Source organism: Varroa destructor, unplaced genomic scaffold (genome assembly GCF_002443255.2).
Source record: "Varroa destructor unplaced genomic scaffold, Vdes_3.0 BEIS01000002.1, whole genome shotgun sequence".
Taxonomy (NCBI): domain Eukaryota; kingdom Metazoa; phylum Arthropoda; class Arachnida; order Mesostigmata; family Varroidae; genus Varroa; species Varroa destructor.
Genome location: NW_019211455.1, coordinates 11120125 through 11142405, shown reverse-complemented (window position 1 = coordinate 11142405; position 22281 = coordinate 11120125). Strand labels below are relative to the sequence as shown.

Sequence of the window (22281 nt, the reverse complement as noted above, 5' to 3'; positions counted from 1 at the left end):
ATAAATAAATTAAAGGTGTATGAACGAATATGTAAGTATGCATTTAATATCGGTAGATAGAGAATACCCGTCACTGATCTGTCCTTACGAACGCTTATTGCGCGACAATATGGACTGGATAAGCCAGTACTGAATTTCCCTTATGTTGAACTTTGTTTATTGGCATAACACCAGCGTAAAACCTGTTCCATATTATCGATCCACTTAGGCGTGAATCGATAATTGTCGTCTTGCAACGACCCTGTGGGACTTTTGTCATACGAAAAACAAGCTTAGATTCTCATGTGCAGACAGCCAATCAGACGGCCTAAGTTAGGACGAAAACTACTTTTTAAATCATTTGGTAATCGTTTGATAACGTTTAATAATCTATGTAGACATTTTCATCCAAGAAAACAATCAATTTCTCACAATGACAAATACTCTGATCTGGTGTCACTTAATGGATGTCTACTTTATTGTTACGCAAAATACGTTTGTCCTAATGATTCCTTCGTAAGACTAATAGAAAGTGACCTGAATAGTCTCAAAGATTGTACAGTTATCCGCTGTATACTAACGCGAATGGGCATGCGTTTGCACAGTCATTTCAATATCTGTAAAGCAAATGGTTTAGAACATTAAATCAAACAACACTGAGGGTAAGTTATATTCATTTGTATTGGTACTTTACCAATACAGACATTTATACGTGGAACGTCCGTTAGGTTGAACGAAGCAGAACAGATGATTTTTCCATGCTTGTAAAGTGACCGTGTTGTGTGTTTTATGGCGAAAAAGGGCTTTGGGTTCATAAAGACATCAGGGATTCAGAAGTGCTTCCTGTTTTGAGATTGACAGCCAAGTTTGCCATATGTTTTGACCACTCAAAATCATTCCTCATTATATCTTTATATTTGAAGTGAACTAATAACCTTCTCAGCATTTATTTTGCTATTGGTTATCATTAACAGACTTCCCTTTGCCTAGCTAGTAAAGACCTTTCTATTTCAAGCTGGCAGTCTGACTTGTAACTATTCTTTGCTTTGCCGGAATTGATTATTGTCATCCGCATCGGGCGACGGCTCTAACTGGCCTAGGGAAATCAATCTACTACCAATCTATTACTACCAATCCACTAGAAATCAACAGGGCTCGTGTACTTCCATGTGACCACAATTATTATGGTCTGCATCCAGTAAGTGCGCTGCGGTGCTCGGGCAGCCTGCTGTTAAGCCCCTTTCTCCGACCGTCGAAACTATACGCTAGCGGCGACCAAACAGACCGAACGTATACTTCGAAGAGGGCGAAGTAGTGAAACGAACTTCATGACTGAAGGAATGGACAGCCGATACCGCAGCCACTCGGTAGCTCTTCTCTGTGTGTGGACCCAAGAAAAGCGACGAGCGCGAGAAGAAGAACAAGCGGCCGCGAACAAATCGGTGCAAAAGACCTCGAGTAAGACGCAGCTCGAAGCAAAGGCCAACAACTTTAGGCACGTTCTTGACCCCGGAGTATGACTTCCTTTCTGCACAGCTGGCACAAACCCTGGGTCGAGGATGCCGTGTGGCACGACCGCGACTGATCAGTGAACCGCCTCTCGTCCCTGGATCTATTGCTTTTTCTAGCGTCTGCTTCTACTGCCTACAGTAGTAAGACCATCTAATGTAGCTCCCCTGCTCTGCTTCAATACAGACAACGTCTGTATGGCAGAAGCATCACGCTGTATTGTGTATGTAACGTTGCGGTGATAGTGGTCACGGCCGAAATACCTCACTCCTTCCACTGACTAGCAGCTCCCTCTATCCGTGTCTTGGTTTTTGGTCGTTGTTTTCTACTCGTTACTCACCAAAGGAGACCGTTCCTTCTCGCCTGGCCCGTCTAGGCTTGGCACTCCTGGCCAGAGGGCCGTTATGCGGAACATAAGGCATTCCCAATACCATACACTATTATGTTATCATGGGTCAACGACCAACAACCAGCTTGTGTATTAATACATCACAATATCAACGATGTATTCGGTGCTACATCGCTTCACAACTGTACTCTCATTGAAACATATGACCTTTGGAATTAATACTAGCGAATATCAACGAGCTACACTTTCACGTGAATATAATATTTCTTTGATAAGTGATGACTCTAATTATAAAATAGATACAAGAAAATTCGCGATACGATTTAGCCTCACGAGCTTCACTTAATATATTTATACTGGCGTTCGACAATGATTTCTTAAAAAAGGCAAGAAAGAGTTTCTGTGAGGGGGTAAAGGGTATTGAGAACGATCATAGGCTCGCGCACCATAGTTATCCTCTATCCTTTTCACACCTCGTAAACTTAGAGATATTACCGCTACTACTGCTGCTAGACTTTCAAGAGCAGCAAACTCACCCGGTCTCTTTCCATCGCGTCGATCTTTCAGTGCCTCTCGTTGGCCACAATCTGGCTTCCCCTGGCGGCGGAGGCGCCGGGCGCCGTTGAAGCGCCCCTCCGGGCAAAGGACCCCCAGCGGCCATCATCACTATCGCCGCTCCTGCCGTCGCTGTCTTTGTCGTTGGAGATTCCAAAATGCCGAGTCGGCATACCGTTTAACGGAAGCCACACCTCTCCCTTTCCCGCTGCCGCACTGCACTTCGACGCCGTGGTGGCTGGCCCCTTCTTCATTGGCATCTTAGGCGAGCTTGGGGGTAGGCTATCGTTTCCACAACTTGCTGAAGTTACCGATGGTCGGTAACCAAGCGTTTGTCGTGTCGGACTTGAATCAGGAAGGAAGGCGGCAGCGGTACCGATGCTGTGGGTAACTGTGAACAGGGGGTCTGCACTGGTTTTCGCTTGCCTTGCCTTTCCTTGAAGGCCTCTGAAAGAGGAGTCTTTTGAGGGAAAAGTTCGACGGTAAGCAACGTTTAGGCTGGGTCGGGCTCTGATGCTTAGCAGCTTGATTCTCGGCTTTGTTCCAGCTTTGCTGCTGCTAGTGGCTCCTGGAGAAGCGAGTTCAAAAGAATCGTGTGAAGTGCTTCTGCGTTGCCGGCGTCGATTTCGTCGTCTTCTACTTCTTCCTCTTCTCTGTGGGGTTTGAGAAGGTTACCCTGAGGAGAGACCCAGAAGGCGATAAAGGTCTTATGGGAAGAGGAAAGAGATGCGCAGTTTGGGATTGCCGAACGGATATTTGGGCGCCTTTGCCTTCTCTTCAATCGGTAAAGGGGGAACAAGCCCACGCCAGCTGTACTTAGATGCGAGACCGTAGAAACTCGGCTGGGCTCAGCTTGCCCTGGCTCAACTTGCCTGAGCTGCCTTTTCTTCCCCGTTTTCCCTAACCATCAGTTTGCTCCCCGGTCCCTGCCCCCAGTGTTCCGCGCCCCACCCAACGTCGCAATCACTTCACGCGCACACGCAGTGCCCACACCATTGAGCGGGCACAGGATTCTCGAAAACGCCCAACAGTATAGTACTACTCGAGGTGACCCAGTCAGCTATCGTCGAAGCAGCGGGCCAAGTTTGAGGCAGTGGCAAAGGAGCGTCGGTGGCAGTCGCAGCAGCAGGTCGCAGCTAGTTGGAGGAGGCTACCAGAAGACCAGGCAGGCAACCAACAAGACCAGCATAGCATAGCGTCCCTGGCGGCCTGCTGTTCACTCTCGTTTGATTCTAGACCGTTCGTTTGCCAGCCTGAATCTGGTATAGCGCTGTCCACAGCCCTTAGCCCACGCGGTTTCTGGCCTTAGCCGTGCTGTGCTTCCTGAGAGAGGTCCCTCTCCGACAGCCCATGCTCATCATCGAAACTGAGCAACACGTGCTTTTCGACTCTTCGATCGGCATCGAATATTTGAGATGTTATTTGGATTCAGCCATTTCCACTCGGCATTGCGATGTCGACAACAAAGAGAACGAGGCGCATGAGCAGCTGTGAGAGCACTCAAAGTCAGCTCGCACACGGGCTTGCGAAACGATGCCGACTTCTCTGTTGGTTTGCCCTTCATACGGGGTCGGTACGCCACTGGCCTGTTGGTGTCTCGACGAGTTGCTGCGCTGCTGTACGCATCGAAAACAGAAACGGACCGACGAACGAACGAACGAATTTGATTTAAAAGTCCCCCTTCCGTGCATTGCTTGTTTGCCCCCACAGGCAGGGCCACTTGCCATCGAGTGCTGTGCTGTGGAGCTGCCTTTCATAGGAAATCGTAGTCGCAGCTGGTAGAAACACGAAGAGTAGCAATAGTATCATCGGACGAGTATACGGTACACATAAGGAGAAGGTGGAAGAAAAGCTAAACTCTCGAATTTCACATAATATGTCTCTAGTTAGCTATACGTTTGGAGTTTGTATGCGACTCAAATATGTGTATATATATGTTATATATACGTATAACGTCATAGAAATAATGATATACAATTGACATGAAAACAATTAAACGCAACAAAATTTGAATACCATATTAGGACCAGTTTTAATATATCAAGGAAATATGTTCGTATGTTCAATACGTGCCCATACGAACACAGAGAAACCATCAAGAAGGCAACTCTATGAAATCAATATATCCAGCAGGGTACACATGACCGATACGAAGAAACCTACAGGGTCTTATTTGGAAGAGATAACCTTAAGTCCTAAACTAGCAGAACACTACAAATCATAATTCACGTAACGAAAAGATTAGAAGAGCTTGTCCGCCATCAACAGAAATATTCCGTTTATCTGTACGATAAAGTGTTCAGTGTTTTCGACGCGGCCCTACTAATGGGATATTTCGTAGTCGTTGCCTAAATGTGGAATCATTTGTGATACTATTGTGATTTATAATGCCTTCGTGCTGTAGGTACGAATCGGTTCCCTATTTTTTTAATGGCACTACCCTGGTAAAGTAGGTATTCCTGCCGGCGCCTTTTCGTGCGTAACATACTGTCTTCAGCAGTCCCAGATTTATCAACCGAAGATCAATCTTCCACCCTAAATAGTTGTCCTTTTGTTTTTCGTTTATGTTTTACTGCTGCCTTTGCCTGTAACTTTCAAGGCGCACATCAAAGCTGTATAGCTTCGATAAGGTAACACCCGTCTATTGCTATCGATTTCTGGGCTTTGACAAGAATTCATTTTTGCATTAACAAGGCCTGAAAATATTGCAGTTGGGTCGTAGCGAATAAGACCGTCTATAATGAGATACGCCAGAACTGCACAACGTGTTGGATTTTCTGAAGTGAAAAATACCTAGTAATGAATTATATGCCTATAAGCATGGCATTTAAGCGACACATCTTTCAAGGTGCTCGTTAAAAAGTGGGTTAGTAACGGGCTGGAACTTTCAAACAAACTGTTCAAGTAACGGATAACTATTTCGACCAAACCTTTACTTGTCACGGGTTGACAGTGATTTTTCATCAATATGAAGACAAAACGAGCCAACACTAAAAATGCCGTCAAATAATTCTTACCATATCCGCCTGCGTTGTTTCAATTTGCCTCTGAAATCGGACCTAGATTGGATGTACTTTAACTTTCGAGTTCAGGCTCTTGGAGCATTCATGGGAAAAAAATATTTTAACTTATAGAGCTCTTCTATTTTTTTGAGTCGACAAGTTATTAGCTAATGTTCTGTTAGTACTAATACCGCCTAGCCAACTTGTGGTGTTCTCCGATGCGCCTCATAAGAATGCCTCTCCTTAGACATGGTGGACTTCCGTAGCTTAATCATCACTTAACACAGTGTGCCCGATGGAACTCGTTCAAAAGGCGTGTGATGCTGAAACGGGCAAAAAGTTGAATTTTTGCTTTGTTTGTACTTGGGACGCACGTTTATAAATATCCTAAAAAGCAATCAATAGTATATGTATTAATAATAGCTTTAAAACGCTCTCAAGCGTGATGATCTGCTCATTCGCGGACGATATGGCTCACTATTTAGCTATGAGCGTTTCGAATGGAACACACGTGCTGGGGCTGTTTTTGAGATAAATCACCACAAAAAATATATTTAGTACTTACGATGGATGTTTTTTTTTTAATTTGTTGAAGGTGTATATGTAAGACTGTGTCTTCGCTGTCGTGAATGTGTCTTCGGACAAGGATCAAGTAGTAACATCTATATTAACGGTGCGATTCGTCATTCCCAGGAACCCCTTGAATTTCATGGCGACATTTCAGTCTCGGGGCCTTCTTCCCCGTATAGGAATCTAACAGTCAATAAGTATTGATAAATTGGCAGGCGAAAACCCCATAAACAATTGTTTGAGTCCAGCAAATCGCCCACTGTTTGAGCATCCGAAAAAATAAATGCGATATGGTTACAGGCGTTCATAAAGATAACTATGAGGTACGCAGGAGCCGGCCCATAAACGCTCGGTCATTCCAGGAGCCTGATAAAGATGAAGTCAATCCTAAGAAAAAATGTAACGTGTCCTTGTAAAAACAGCAATGACCTCTGAGTGAAATAGTTGAAATAAATTTTTTGCTATTATAAGAAATTATGTCACAGTATTGAGGTGCCAACGGTCTAATTCCGTTTCACACTCACTGGATACTACAGTATTTCAACTCTGATACTTATAACACTTATTTGCATAGTTAACCGTTAGAACGCCAACATATTGTCTACGTGTCCTATAATGAACGTTTTCAACGGATTCCTTAGTTTGTCTTTCTCGTCGCGAATGTCTAAACTGATAGCATATAACTGGTTCAACCCATACAGATTTCACAAAGCCCCTAAAACCCAAGACCTCATAACCTGCGAGCCGTGTGCACAATGTAGCGACTACCGCAACCATCAATAATATTGTTATTACTACAGTGAAATAGCTACTGTTGTATATTAACATTATAGCACCTCACTAACACTTTATCACTTCTGTGGTAGCCTTTTGTTTTTTGACTTCACGCTCTCAACATGCCTTACCATTTTTTGCGTTGACAAACCTAAGACCTGTCAACGACGCCATAGCATTCGACGCAGGCAAAAGTGGTGCTGCTCCATTTCAACATATAACTCTAGTGTCAGGCAGGGTAGCTTGGGTTAGCGACACCATATCGGGATACGTCGTTATTCTACTGTTCTATTCTAAAGTATAATAACTACTACAGTGCGTGGAAACTTTTCATGCTGTGCCATTCGGAAGGGATATACTGGGCCTAGGGCAGAGCTGTTACTAGATAGCCGGCGCGATTGGGGGGAGCCGCGTGCGTAGGCGTCCGGTAGCGGGTGGTAGCTAGCGGTCATCGAAGGCAGTGGTAGCCGACGGTTTACAGGCTCCGAGGCCTCAAGGCCCGGAGGAGTCTGCCGCCAGCAGCAGGGTGGTCCTAATTCCTTGTAAGAAGCCATTGATCCCCATCCTCCCGCAGGGTTCTCGGTGGCTCGGACGGCTGCAGGACGACTGACCAGTAGAAGACGAGGGGGCCCACGCGTGGGCCAAGCGTCTGCCATCTTTTAAAGGGGGTCGGATTTGGGGTAACGGGGAGTGCGGAGGAGAGCGGTCTAGGGCCAGCCGGGCCGAACCAAGCAGGGCTGGGATGGAGAGCTGTGCTAGCATGCCTGTCCCAGGCGATGGGGCAATAGGGGACAGTTGGTTGACTGGCAGTGTGCAGGGGTGGTTGCTTGCGAGGAATGCGCGAGGGCTATGAGAGAGGAGAAAGAGTCGTTGAGCCCCCAGCGGCAGGCTGCTGCAGCAGCAGGCAGGCAGGCTGGCTGGCTGCTGCAGCAGCAGGCTGGCTGGCCTTCCTGGCCTGTCTTTCCCTTTCCCTCGGCATACGCGCCAGTCTGAGACCCGTTCCCTCACCGTTCGGTCTGCTTCCACCCGCTCCCTAGTGTGCCCATTCCTCCCTGGCTGTTCGACGCCAGTTCTCCGCATCTCCTGCAATCTTTCCGTGGTGGCAGGTTGGAGTCTCGAGGCCATCCCGGCTTCCGTCTTACCGGCTTGGCTCTGACTCGCCGGGCTTACTATAATCTGCGGGCGCCATCCGAGATCTGGGTGGAAAAGGCCAATAGAGACGGTAACATATCTGAACGGTGTGTGTTGATGGCGGCAAAAGCAACGTCGCTAGTCGCTGTACCCAGTCGCCACGAATTCGACCAGGAACCGTGTTACTTCTACTATTACTACAACGAGTATTATCATAGTACAAAACGCCAGTGAATTCGGGTATGATGAACGGACGTGTCCGCTGAAGGCGTCTGGGAGCAAAACAGCGGCCCATTAGGCTCCCATAACCGCGCGCCACTTTCAATACTGCAATATCTACAACTGATACCGGTACTTGCATTGCTAGCAACGCAGCAATATAAGGCCATGGAGGTGAGCGATGAGTTGGGACAGGTTCTATTGCCACTTCGGGCTCTGTTGCTCTATTGTGCTATGTGCGGTATGGCATTTGTGTCTCCATCACCGATAGTGCCGTTGCTTTTAGCGCCTTTATACAACCTATATAAAGACCATTATTAACATCAGGACGGAGGTAGTAGCAACAAAACCAACTGAGTGTTTTGTGTGTGAGTGTCAGCAGGCGCGATAGTTCTTCGCTCGCGATCATATATATGCATGGTTAAGCATTATTTCTATGTATTATTGTATGCATTACTCTCACTTCTACTAAAACTCTAGCTGTAGTTGTTCGTTTCTATGGATTAAACCTAATGAGATTGAATTTTTCGCTTCTTGACTTGATGTTAGTGCATTTTTGTTCCGCTGTCGGTGCCGCTCGCCCTGCTGTCCGAATGGCTTTGGTCGCTGTTTACAGCTACTGGCGAGCGAGCGAACACACCACAGCAGGCAATACGTTATTCAATTATGTTGTACTAACTCACATGTAGATAAGTAAATCTACCGTGCATTATTTTCTGTGTGTAACTGAGGGAGTGGTACAGCTTGTAATACTTGTAGCAGCAATTGTAGTACCAAGCGCGTTAGCGGGGTGTATCTTTCCTCCTGGGCAGCAATGATGGTTCGTTCCGAGTCGCTTGTGCCGTCCCCATTGTGAGTCCTTATTCTTAGCTTCATCGACGTGGCAGTTCGGCCAGCTCGGATCGACTTGTAAGATTGTGTGTCGCGTCAGGACATCTGTGGTGTGTATCTGCGGGTGTGCGTGAGCGCGTGTGTGTGTGTGTGCGTGAGCATGTGTCTGAACGTGAACGACAGTCATGCCATGCATGGACAATAATCAGCAATAGCAGGAACAGGCAGCTCACCTAAGACAACGAGACCCAGTCAACTAGCGACTAGTCTGCTTAAAAATGAAGTCGTCGCGAACGACAAGCCATTGTCGATCACCAGCCTACTATTCTGCCAGAGTCTGCGTGCCATTGCGATCGTTTACGGCCTTGCCCCTTCTTCGAGTAGCCTCTTCTCATACAGCCGAACCACCGTCTCACCATCGTCGCTCACTGGGTAAGTGGAACATAGCAAACAAACGATTGATTCGAATCTTCGTCAGCAGCTACAGCAGCCGTGGGCCGGCGCGGGTCCGTCCCCTGTAGTGGCACGTAGGTGCGTCGATGCGAGCCAAGCGACAGCGATCATGTCTGTTTTATATTGTCGTAGCGTATCATATGGAGAAGGTCGAAGACCGGTTCCTTTTCAAGGTATTGAGAACGACCGACCGTCTCTTGGTCTTGATGGTGAACTCGCAGCGCTTAGCGGAAGCGACGGCGACAGTCGCCGCAGCAGTGGCACCAAACGCGGGCCAGTTTCGACGGCCCAGTTGCACCCACATTGCGAGTCGTTGTCCCTGCGGGTACTGTTCAGCTGATGACTGTTGCGCGCTGTGCATCTGAGTGAGTCTTTCTTATTTAGTCGAACCTGCTTACAACATGTACTAGAATAGTAACGACGGATACCGTCGCAGTTGTCCGTCCTGTTTGGTAGTAATAGCAACTGCTTAGCGTGATTGGCACACTGTTAGTTTGTCTCGAAGTTATGAACAACAATGTTGCAGGACGTTTCACCACGTGGCAAAATTTAAGCTCCACGACATGCTCCCACGCACGGATCAGAGGAACTATTTCCACGAACTTTCAGTTTTTGTTAACGCTCTAAAGCATTATCGATAGATATTGTCGTTGTTGCTGTAACCGTTGGCTAATTGTTACTGCAGAAGCTAGCCTTGTTGCTGCTATTGAAGTCATGGTGTTGTTTTGGTGAACTGGTAATGTTATTATCTGCGTGCCATATTAGATACCTACTCTCTTTGATTTCTAGTGCCGCGGTTTCTACCTGTTTCGTGTTTCCATTCTGATTCATAACTTTCTATTACGGCTATCGCAGGTGTATCGCACGTTCTACGAGTTTTGGAAACAACGGCGTTGTCGATGGTAACGAGGATACCGCTGTAATGAGACTCTTTCTACTTATAATGTGCGCGGTGTACGGCATGGGACACCTGCTCGGAAACGAACGGAGCCGTAATTAATCCATGCGTACTTTTAACTGCTGGCTTCCTTCCCGGCTGCGAAGCTTACAGACCTGAAAGTGTACATTACCCGTACTAATGCTGCTGCGGATAGCGGTGGTTCCCTGTTGTTATAGTGGTCAAATTTCTCTGCGTTTCCCTTTTTGCCTTCTCGATCCTTCGTTTTGCTTTCTCTCTCTCCCCCCTCCGTCTCTCTATACCCCTTTAATGACCCCCGTGGGTGTTGACGATGAGTCCCTGCTAGCGGTGTCCAACGACAGAGGATGTGGACGTTCGACCATCCAAGCAAATCTCTAGCTATCAATCCTCCTCAGTCCCCTTGTCTAAGAGAGCCGGCGCTGCTACTCGGTGCTGATGCAGGAAAAGCTAAGCTAGAGGGCGAAGGGAATTGCAGAGTTTTGGGAACTCGGCTTTGGGAATGCCATGGCCGTAGCTACGGGGATCGATGTGGGGTTTGGAAGGGATAGAGAAACGACTGTTCGGCTTGCCGGTCACGTCTGTCACCAAGTGGCGGCATCGAGCGCTCTTCACAGACCAGCCATCCGTCCCTCTGCTACCTGCGGTACGACGATTGTACTATTGCTACCCAAACCACCTAGCGACAGGAAAGCAGGCGGCAGACAAACCCAGCGTGGTCAAGCTCACTCAATGCTGTCCACCTCATGTACTTTCCCATACCCACAGCAGTTGCCGCAGCCTCTCGCCTAGGTGCTAGCGGTCGATTCCCCGTAGTCCCATCCAGAATTCCCGAGCCGCCGATTCCCCTTACTACCATATCTGACCAAGTTTTCCCGTTCGTTACTGTCGGTCAGTTCAATCCCGCAAAGCGCTGTCTGTGCCAGTGCTACTGCGAAGCTGCCACCAGCAGCCAATGAAGAAAAAAAGGGAGAAAATGGCCCTAGCGAACCGCTGGAATAGCCTGACTGGACGTGTTTGGATTTTCTTGCGTGTCCAGTCTCATCTTCCCTTCACGTATCGCAGACTGCCTATAAGTGCAGTGGCTTCAACCAACGATGGTGGCAAATCACCACCACCAGCACCATTTCGGCCAGTAAAAAGTTTTTTCTCCAAATTTTCGTTTGATTTTTCAATGCCTCTGTGTTCCAACTGCCCTTACCAACGGGTTTTGCAGCTTTAAAGAGCCGAGTTGCCTCCCAGCCCAATGGGTAAGTTACTGTCGTTGTCTTCAAGCAAAGAGTTCAACTTGATGCTATTACCCTTAGGGTGCGGACATTTCTGCCCCCTTGATGGTGCTTAATTGTATTCGGGACGATTATCGAAATTGTCGTTTTCTTAGGTGGCTGTTGATTCATTTAAGTAGAGGTAGCCAAAAAAAGAAACAGCCTAATAGACCAAAGAGGTTTGAAGATTGACAACATAGTATGTATGTAGACAGTGAGCTAGAATTGATATAGTAACTCAACATTCGCGTACGCCTTAGTAGTGCGCGCAGCTTTTTTTATCGTCCTGTAATCGGCTTTTGTGTGGACCACTCAAGTACTGTCATGATGCTTAAGCTAATTTTACTGTGTCACTTAGATAGCTTTGTGATATTCAACAAATTAATGTGTGATCATTATTACCATAGACCGTTAGCAAAGATATGAAGACGAGCTTCGACTGTTTGTATAATGGGACAAAGCGTAAAAATCGACGCGTTCCATCTGGCCGAAAAGCCGCCGCGCCTGTAAACGCTGCACGAACTAGGTGACGATACGTTTGTAAGGAGCGGCCCTAATGGCATGGACAGGACGATGGCAATGGCCAAAAGAGCGAACAGTTGTTAAAAACTAGTATTCGTTCTCTAGCACCTCACCAATGTCACGTGCTCGCGCAGTTCGTCATCGCCGACGGTCTGCTTTCGTCCCAGTCTACAGTTACGTGCACGGACTTCTCGAGTAGTCGGCGACTGATTTAGTAGGCATGCTGGCCTGCAGACGATTTGAAAACGAACGCATCGGTGAGGGCTGTCGAGAATGAAAGACACGAGAGTTGAATTCATGACGGATGCTGCTGAGCCAGCCACCTCTTTTAGGCTACTCGATGCTCGTCGAGTTACGAAATCGTTACTGGTCGTTTCTAGGAGAAGGCGCACTTGAAGCGGAGTCTTTGGGACGGGGAATGAAGGTTTCCCGATGTCGATGTTGCCTGGTTTGTGCTAAGGTGAACAGCATAGGGTTTATCCCCAACAGAAATACGCACGTCGGTAAACCACAACCTCTGGCAGCAACACGTTCGGAGTGAGAAACGGCCAAACAATGAAGGGCAGGTCATCGGGGCGGTCATGGGTGATTGCCTACGATGTTAGCGGCAGTGAGTGGTTTAGATTGGCGGGGCGAAAGGAACCTTTACTTGGGTTTCCAATGATAACGTTATTCCAATTATGTACCTGGTTGCGCGAAGGCTTCACTGAAGCTCTTTCAAGTCTATTCCAAGATATTATCAAGATATTATACTTCGGTGAGGAGCTCCATTATCTACAGAATCGATAATTCAGGATGCACATTAACCCCGAGTAATTAGATCATATTCGTTGGATGGGAAAATTTTTCGAAAAATATAAGCACTCTATAATGCATTCCCTAACACGAAACCCAAAAGTTGTGCAAACATGATATTGTAGGCGTCGGCGTTATGCTTCAAAAGGCACAGAAACAGCAGTAATATCTGTTGAAATGTTACTCTGCCTTCTCCTACAAAACCTTCCCAAACCTAAAACCACAAACCGCAGCGCGAGCGTTTGCCTCTTCCTTTCTCAGTCCGTCCAATTTCACCGTATTGCGTAGGGTCACACAGAAACGATTTGTGACAACTTTGAATTCGGTATCTTTTCAGATTTGGTAAGCTGCGTGGCACCGCTAGCGTCTTGCAAATATGTGCGTATCATTTTCTGTGTATAAGTATGTATTATATTTGATGGTTATAGCGATAGACGGCAAGACCAAACGCGAAAGAAAATGGTCGGCGCACGAAGCTAGAGACAGCGCACCCGTACTAAACCCAACAGCTACTGGATTTTATTGTGCCAACCAAGAGGCAACTGATGATGAACGGCGAGCAATGAACGCATTCATACCAGCAGCCGTTGAGACATACATATTCGCGCTGAGACCGCGTGTTTCCGCTTCTCTTACCTGTAGTCCAGTCTTCTGTTGTGACTGGTAGAGTTGTGAAAGGCTGAAGGTAGCCTTTTTAGAAACAGATGATATTAAAGCTCGAAAAGATGTCAGCCGCCTGGTCGTTTCGCGGATTGCCCAGTGCTTCGCGAAGTATATTGGATAATAAGGCGGAGCAAAAGGGTGAGGAACGGGACGAACGTGGGGATGAAGATAGCAGGGGTCGGAGATGTGATTGGTATCTTAGATTTTGTAGGCGCCGGATCGTGAACGGCAGAGCGGCAATGATGGCAAGGTTGAAGAAAGATAGTGGATGGCGCATAGTAATTGCGACGGTGGTCGACGACAGCGGCGGGAAATATATTACCGAGATAACGACGCTTCACTGAGTTTTTCATCCATTCCCTTATTTGGTCCTCGGGAGTATGGTTACGATAAAAAGCGTTGCTCCTTTCGTGATTCTATCGTTCGCCAATTCGCCCTAATTCGAAAGCCTCATGTTATAAGGCCACATGCACCACAGGCTTCCACTGTAGTATCTCACAGCCATGTCTAGGTTAGGTAGTAGTCGTCGGCCAGTCTTACCGTCGATTTGAATGATACTTCTGCTTTCTTGCGTTTCGAAAGTGATTGCTGAGCTTTGGGGTGTGCCCATTACGTCACCCGCGAAAGATTTTGTGACGGATGAAGGGGTCTAACATAGAATGTCAGCCCGTCAGCAAAATTTACTCATCGCGTTAGCGTCGTGTGCGGCAACAGTGATGTCAGAATTGAGGTTGAAGAATTAAAGGAAAGGTGTAAAAGGCAAACAACTCTGTTTCGTATGCGCGGAACTTAAGCGGTACTGTATTACAAGAGCCTTTGTAGCCATCAAAACACTACATATACGATCATCACACAACAACTACAGCTTAATCATACTGCTCAAATCTTCAGCGATTGGTTACGGTTCAGTTAACACTCACACCATAGGGGTACGTGTGTGTGTTTCCTTTTACGTGTTGGGCTCAAGGGCTGTTTATCGTGTTTAATGTACTACAGAGCCTAGATCATATCAACCCCATCGACAAGCTAGCCCAAACCGTTCGGTTGCAGGTCGCCGTCTTCCGCCTTCTACCTAGCGGCTTACTTTGACGTGGCGAGTCGACGTTTGTTAACTTTAGGCGCTTATAGAAACATTGTCAAAAGCTAATGGCAATAAACAAATGAGATTATTGGAGAAACGGCTTGCTCTTTCTGATCTGGTCCTGCGTCCTCATGCCGGTGCGACTGTCCTGCCTTCCTGGCCTCGCTTCTACAGCAAGCTTCACTAGCGGAACAGTTAGCCAGCTCAAGGCACGGTTCTAAGGTTCCGAGGAACAGTACGATCGTGAGCTCAGGGCAAAACGTATGGGTTCAACCGACGACGCTATAAGTACCAATAGCTACAGACGTTCGTTCGTTTTAGTTAAAACACTTCTAGACCAATTTATTGACGAGGTTGAGTAGGCATTATTGCAGTCGTTGTAGTCACCAAGCTGCTGGCATTGCCCAGATGTTGCAGAATACCTAGCTGAACGCTTGTGATTGATGTTCGGACATAACAGTCAGGGTCCTGTTTGACCCTTTGTTCTATATTGAAACTGGGCGAACTGTGTTCATGGTGTTGCTTTTGCTGCTGGCGTTTGTTCGACCAGGCGTTCTGGCAAAAGAACGAAGTAAATTCTTGCGATTTAAGAAAGATGGCCTCAACCATTCCCGTTATTTCTACTAATAGACACAGTTGATCATCTAAAATTTGTCTTGAGAAAAACGAAAAATGCCGCTACCACAAGAAGAAAGCAACAGAAAAGACCGCGCCGCACGATCTACCAAGCTTTCCCTTAGAAGATTATCGAAGATCCTTGGCTTGCCAAAATTTTGCATACTCCTACACAGAGGAGTGGTAAGTACACATAGGCAACAAGACATTAACGAGTTAATTGATAATGATCAGCGAGGTTTTTTGGTTAGGTAAGGTAAGCCAGAAACGAAACCGGAACATAATTACGATTACTTATTTTATTGAATATCTCTTGTGTCTTGCTTGTACGGTGCGAACAACTGTTAAGTATCTTTGCCATTTTTCCAAATATTTCAACCCATCATTCATACCAGCTTTGTTATTACCGCTTCAGTTTAGTTTTTGTGTGCTCGACTAGATACGGACCTCACCCTCTAAACAGGGGGCCAAATACTCACACTAGAGAAGGTCTGTCGGCCGTCTCGGCCCCTTAATGCATGCTTGCAAGACAAGCCTTTCAGTTAGATCTCTTTTCTCCTACCAATCTTCTACTTTCTTCGATCTTACATCCTGTTACCTGCCGTCCTTGTTCCACTTGGACACCCTCACTTTGAACACGCTGCTACTTTCCGTCGATAAGTTCCTGCGCTTCTAACGCATTCTCTCAGTTGAAACAGGACAACCCGGCCAACCACCCTTTTGAACTCGACAGTTCTACCAGGATACGATAACTGAATTAGCCGAACTGAGAGCACTTAATTTTTAATTTGTTTTTACTTGTTCCAATTTTATTAATTTATCCTTATTATATATATATATATATATATATATATATATATATATATATATATATATATATATATAGAATTTTAAACACTTAATAAAGTATTTAAGCACAAAGTGAACTAGGACGTCGTATAACAAATGGTAACGATTAGACTGCGACGAAAAACATCCCAATGCGATCCTTTTCGTATACTTTATCCGGTGTAGTTATCTCCGAAAAAGAGGCTCATCTATAGGCAATTAAACTTCATGTACTTTTAACTTAATATCATCATAAACACGAAGAAGTATTGCCGAAACAAACTTGTTATAAGGTTAAGAAACTTTTTGGTTATTAGGAATTGTGCAAACGTTGAATAAAAACACACATTTCTTACGAACGAACACACTCCTTCCAAAACAACTGAGTAAAAATATCTAATACAAATAATCAATGAATGGCACAAGGCTAGCTGCGGACCTTCCAGTTATGATAATCATACAATCTATTATGTAGCAGTAGTCAATAACTGTGACGGCGATGATGACGGTAACCATTCAAGCAGGATCAAGTTATTCATGTTAACAGTGAGGTATGCATCAGATGATAAAGTGAATCTAACTTGCAAAATGTCGTATGCTTTGAGCGGCACTTGCAAGTTATTTGACTAACCTGTGCCGTTCTAGCTCACTTTCAGCGTATTCCTCACGTCGGCTAGGCATCGCGTCATATTGTACCGCGGCTTCCTGACATATCGATGGTGCCTTTAGGTGTAAAAGTATTACGGCAGTGGGAAGTCTTTTTGTCTTTGATTCTGCTTTACATGTTATCTTACCCTTTCCGCGGCCTAAAGCGCGCCTGCTTGTCGATAACCAAAACCAGCAAGCAATTGGGCCGAAACAGCTACGCAGTCTCCCGGGAATTCGAGGAGCAAATGGATAATTAAATAGTCCCTTCAGTGAACTGGACTTCTTCTGCTAATGCTGGTAGGACGACTGGTGTACAGAGCCGCATTAGGTCGAATCTTACATGAAAGCGACCAGGTACAGGTAGAAACGAGGCGGCTAGAGGCCAAATGAAGTTGGGACACCATTTCAGACAGAAACTGCACACAGATAGGAAACCTAAAGTTGAACGAAATCTAGTACAACGAGCACGCGTTGCCATGTGTGCATTTGCTTTTATACGCGTTTTTGTGTATAACCCATAATCAAATAGGACGGGACGCTTGGGTAACGCGCAAAAGAGGTCATGAATTAAAAATCGAAAGCACAAGTAATGTGAGCAGTCGTTCTCTCTTAAAAACGAGCTAAATAGTTTGTTCGCGGAACCAGCAGCAAAAGTGCTAGCGCATACTTAGGTAACGGCAGATCTGTTCTTTTCTGTCTAACGGAGTACTCAACCCATCAATGCTAAGCGCTGCCCAATATATCGATTTGTCGGCAGCAGCAGCTGTTCCACGGGAAGAAAACCACCCCGCTCAAGAAATAAGGAGAGTCAGGGCCGTAGCTTTTTCGCCCGTTCTCCAGGCCCTAGTTCTGTACGTTATATCATCCACTAGTTGTAATTAAAGGCAAAGTTATCTCGGCGCAGTCGGTTCACCTGTGCAACTGTAGTTAGCTCAACTCTTTCAGGCCTTCTACTACGGCCTCTCCTTCCGTCAAGGTTCGGAATAAGGCCATTTGACTTAATATGGTTTGCTTTGGTTTCGCTGGCGACGAAATGGCCGATTTCATTCTTGTGGCAACGTGACTCTTGCCAACAGAATTGGCATTGGAAGCACCATTTTGCTCCACCAACCAGCCTGGCTGCAACTCAAGCCAGCCGCCATTTGGGTTCCATTCGCCTTGCATGTTTTTGGGTTTGCTGGCGCGCAGTGAGGCGCTCGGAGGGAATCTAATTCATCTTGGTACCCTCAAGGTCCAGCTAGTTTATAGCGGAGCTTGCTGTAGACGTTGTTGTGGCCGCTATAGTCAGAGCAAGCGAATACGAAGGCATAGGAGGCGGGAAAACGTGGAAGGGATAGAACAGGGAGGAAACCTGGGTATTATGATGGCTGAGACTGCTGCTACAGCAATACCCACAGCACGAGGCCCTATGTTTGTGCGCCTTAGAGCAATGGTAGTTCCAGTCAGCACTGGAAGGCCAGGAGCAGTGGGCCGACAGGGCCAAGCAGCACAGTTGCTCTAGCGCTGCACAGGTAACCTGAGGTGGCCTGAGACTGTTAGCTGGGCCTGCGATGTAGATATGTGGGCATAGTTATGCTACTGTTGCGGCTGGTTATCTAAAGGCAGAATATAGTGGCACAGGTTACAGGCATCCATGCCAACTCCCAAACTGTGCCTTGGACATGATACCGCAAGCGTCTAGTCATATATACAATCAGGCACAGACCAAGTTATATGGTTTGTCAGCAGCAAGCAGTGCGCAAGCGTAATGCAGAAAAAGGATTGCTTTTTAATCCGAGTGCAAAAATACACACAGCCATATAAATTAGGTGTTATAAAAAGTATTTGGCCTTATATACAAGTGCCACAGCTACATCGAGCCCATAACAAAAAGAAACGAATCAGAAGAGGAACCCATTATAGAAAAAGAATTGACTAGCCCGTCCCACGATGTCGCTGGTGGCGACAGCTGGCAATATTAAAGCCAAACCTGGAGGTATGTGTGGGCCTCGGTTCTTCAGGTCGGCTACCCTGTTCCACGAGACGACGCTGCATACGGCGATTTTTGTACGAGAACCACTACTAACAGAAGCAAGCTTTTTATTTGCTTTCTACAGCTCTGGCATTGAAGAACACGACGACTGCTACATTTATGTAGGGTCAACAGGCCATTTTCCATCATTTTCCTTCTTGGCCGGTTTCGACCGAAAACGTACTCTATGGCTGCCTGCTCTTTTTGGTGTCCTCTTACAATCTCTTTTCTGCAATACAATCCTGTTATTTTGCAGCGGTATGTACTATGATGTATAGCAACATACATTAGTACATGGCATTCGAGCAAACTATAGCTGTTGTTATTAGCTGCTTGTATCATATTTATTTTGCTTTTTCTCCCGTCTTATCTAATTCTGCTGCAACAGGCAACATCTTATCGAAACGCTGAGGTGCCACTGTGCACCCGATGCCGATAGGATCCTCGGGCCGCCGGTGAAATGAGCGAAAAAGAGATAGGCCCGTTGCTAACAGTGGTGCGATGTGATTTCCTTGAGGGGCTCAAAGAGTTTCTTCATTTTTTGCAGATGGCCCAGCGGTGGCGATAGTGACGACTATGCAACAGAATCTAAGAAAGTACCCGAGTCAGTTTGAAAGCGGCGAAGCCGCATCCAGACAAGTAATGTACGTGATCTTCTTCAGCTAGCTGTGCAAGTGCTGCCTACTGAAGGCGATTTTTGTCAGTAATCTACAGGGTTTCGCTTCTTCTCGTCGTGGTCATTTTTGCCAAGTTTTCTAAGGCTTTTCTTTCTACCTTTCCTTTAACTGAAGATGCACAGGACTAGTGCTTTCGTTGGTGGTCGCGTGCCTCGTGAGACGCGGCTCGTATCAATACGGCGAACAAAGCGCTAGAACGGAGAGAGGTTTCTGCAGTTAGAGAAAGAAGCTTCATACTTGCAAATATTAGTTGCGACTGCCGTTGACTAGTGATCCAAGTATGATTGACCGGCGCTCTGTTCGTTTATAACGAATAGAACCATTAAATTGAATTCTTATTGAATCCTCTGGCTGGGCCTGTGTTTGACCGTTTACTAAGGTAAAAGCAGTCTAACAGCAACAGCAACAAGAAGCTGAATGAGATTTTTTTGCACCGCGACAGAGATGTCAAAATCAGTGGCCGGAAAGTATTTCATACTCTAGCAAGCTCTAGTATCAACTTCTACTCCATAGTTGCTCTGTTCCATAACACAGTGGTTTTGCTTAGAGCAGATAAGTTGTCGTTGACCATTAACTGAACATATTGGGTATACGAATAGGCGCATTTGTGACACCGATACCCATATTATGTAGCATAGATCCTGATCGCACATTGAGCCACACGCGAAGGTGGAGTTAAACTGTTTTATTAAAGAGTTCTCCTTAATGATAATTCGTGCATGCTTGATTCCTTCGTGGTATGAATATCCTGCTGCACAAGATCTCCTCATCTGGCGCAAAGTATTCTCATCTGACTTTCGTAGCGAAGAGCAATTCAGGCTTTCGTTATCAAAGGTAGTATATGAAGCTTTCGCGCGAAATCTACGAATAACGACTACTCGTTGCCATAATTGTTTATGGTTTGAATGGCGAGTATCGCATGCGATGAAGACTCCGGTTCAAGAAGATCATAAGATCTCAGCCGTAGCAGGAATCCTCTGGTATTAACAATCGAATCGAATTGAATTGAAAAGGAACGAGTGACAAAAATTCAATATACTTTTAGACAAAATGGGCTAAAACGAGAAAATAGCAAGCCGGGCAGTTTTTTGTCCGCCACATCTACCAATTCCATCTTCATGTCTAAGACAAGTTGACAACCTACTGCTATTCGCATCAGTATTATCTGTCGTTTATTCCGATCACATACATCCTCCTCCGTGGATATACGTACGTACGGTCGAAATAAGGTCCGTAGAATTTACCGCCTTATACCGTAATTGGCCAGCTTTCTATCACCTAACCATGTAAACCTTGGCAGTAGCTGTAATGGAGGCGACGATGGTCAGAGTTTAGCGAATAAAGGCACCAGTACCTAGCTTATGGCCTATGTGAATAGACTGTAGCAAGATAGGAAGCATGTAGAGGGTAAAGCCAGCATTTAGATAGATTTGCGGCGGCGGCGGCGGCGGCCACAACAGTTTATATGGGGTTGGCCCCAAGATCAGGTGCTCCTACTTCATGCCGAGGCTGGCCAAGACAGTCCTGTGTTGCCGAAGTAATGCCGATATTGAGGGTATATCGCGATGTCTGTTTAGAGGGGGCAGCAGGGCACTGTAACGGTGTGTTGCCGAACGAGTGTAGGACAGGGGTGTTAGCACTCAGGACTGGAGTTGTGGTAGCTCCATATACTACTACCAGCGAACGAGTGGTGGAAGGCACGGAAGGCGCTGGCACAAACCCAGACTGAGTGATCGGCCAGGGTGGAAGCGAATCGATCTGAGCTGTTAAGCTTCCTTAGGTAAAGCTTCTCGATTACAGCGGAGGCAGGCACAGCAGCTAGCAGACGGGTGGGAAGCATAGAGATCGTCTTGGTCTACTCATGCTGATCGACGACGGACTTTCGAATCGAAGGACTAGCGACGCACAAGGGCTGACTCGTTCGCAGCAAGCGCCCTCGCCGTGAGAAGATTTTGGTTTCGATTTGAGAATTGCTACGAGTAGCAGCAGAAGCTTGAGATGTTGCAGACTTAAAAACGTTAGCCGTAACACCACACGTTTTCCTGTCCTTAATAATAAGGTACGACGAATCGGGTCAGTTGGTACTCTAGTGAGGAGGGTATTACGAGTACCGGACGGCTGAAACTCTGCGTTAAACAAAAATCAAAACTATGGCCTTCATCAGGTCCAATAAAAAATAGAATGGACGACTAGAAACACTTTGTTTTCGTCAGGGGTCGCAGAGTTTTGCTTCGGGCTGGCGTACACTAGCAGCTGTTTAAGTTAAATAAAAACTTCTACGTTGTTAGGAAAACGAGAGCGATGGCAGTGAAAGGAAGTGAGGAGTTTGGATTCTGCTGCTGTTACAGAAATGAACTGTATATATGTATAAAATCTCTGAATATACTCCATAATAGCATACGGCCACACCTTTTGTTATTGCAATAACGACGATAAAATACACGTCTATTATGCATGCTAACTTAAAAAGTAATAATAATAATCATCATAATGTATTTTATCACTCAGTATGGAAGCACAATTTGTATGCGGCTTCCGAGTTTCAAACTCGGTTTCAACAAGTGGTCAGTTCCTTCTCGACGCCATTGCCTGCGTCTGTTTTTTTTTGTTGTCTGCCAGGCTGTCCTTTTCGGGCCACTTTAAAAACAAAAGAAAAAACACGCGTGCAAAACGCTATAAAGGACACAGAGTACACGATACTGTTTCTTGCATTCCTCGATATAGAGGTCGCAGTAATCACAAGGGCCGTTTGTCCGGTACTCAGTTTTTTTAGTTTCTGCAATAAAAATTCGACGACATAAGGCGCGCGTAAATTAGATGGGCATCGCTTGCTGTGCGTATCGCTCTGTGTGAACTAAAAAAAAATTATGTAGCGAAGAGGAGTACGG

General features: G+C 46.1%; 1 long non-coding RNA gene across 2 annotated transcripts; it reads left to right on the top strand.

Moving 5' to 3' along the window:
• Positions 1–7741: 7741 nt before the first annotated feature.
• On the top strand, positions 7742–22251 carry LOC147757364 (uncharacterized). 2 transcript variants are annotated; one of them, XR_015320763.1, is made up of 3 exons: positions 7742–9737; positions 10228–10274; positions 13208–22251. It is a non-coding gene; the product is annotated as an uncharacterized LOC147757364 (long non-coding RNA). The 2 variants fall into 2 exon arrangements; XR_015320762.1 differs by lacking the exon at positions 13208–22251 and having other exon boundaries at positions 10228–11444.
• The last annotated feature ends 30 nt before the right edge of the window (positions 22252–22281 follow it).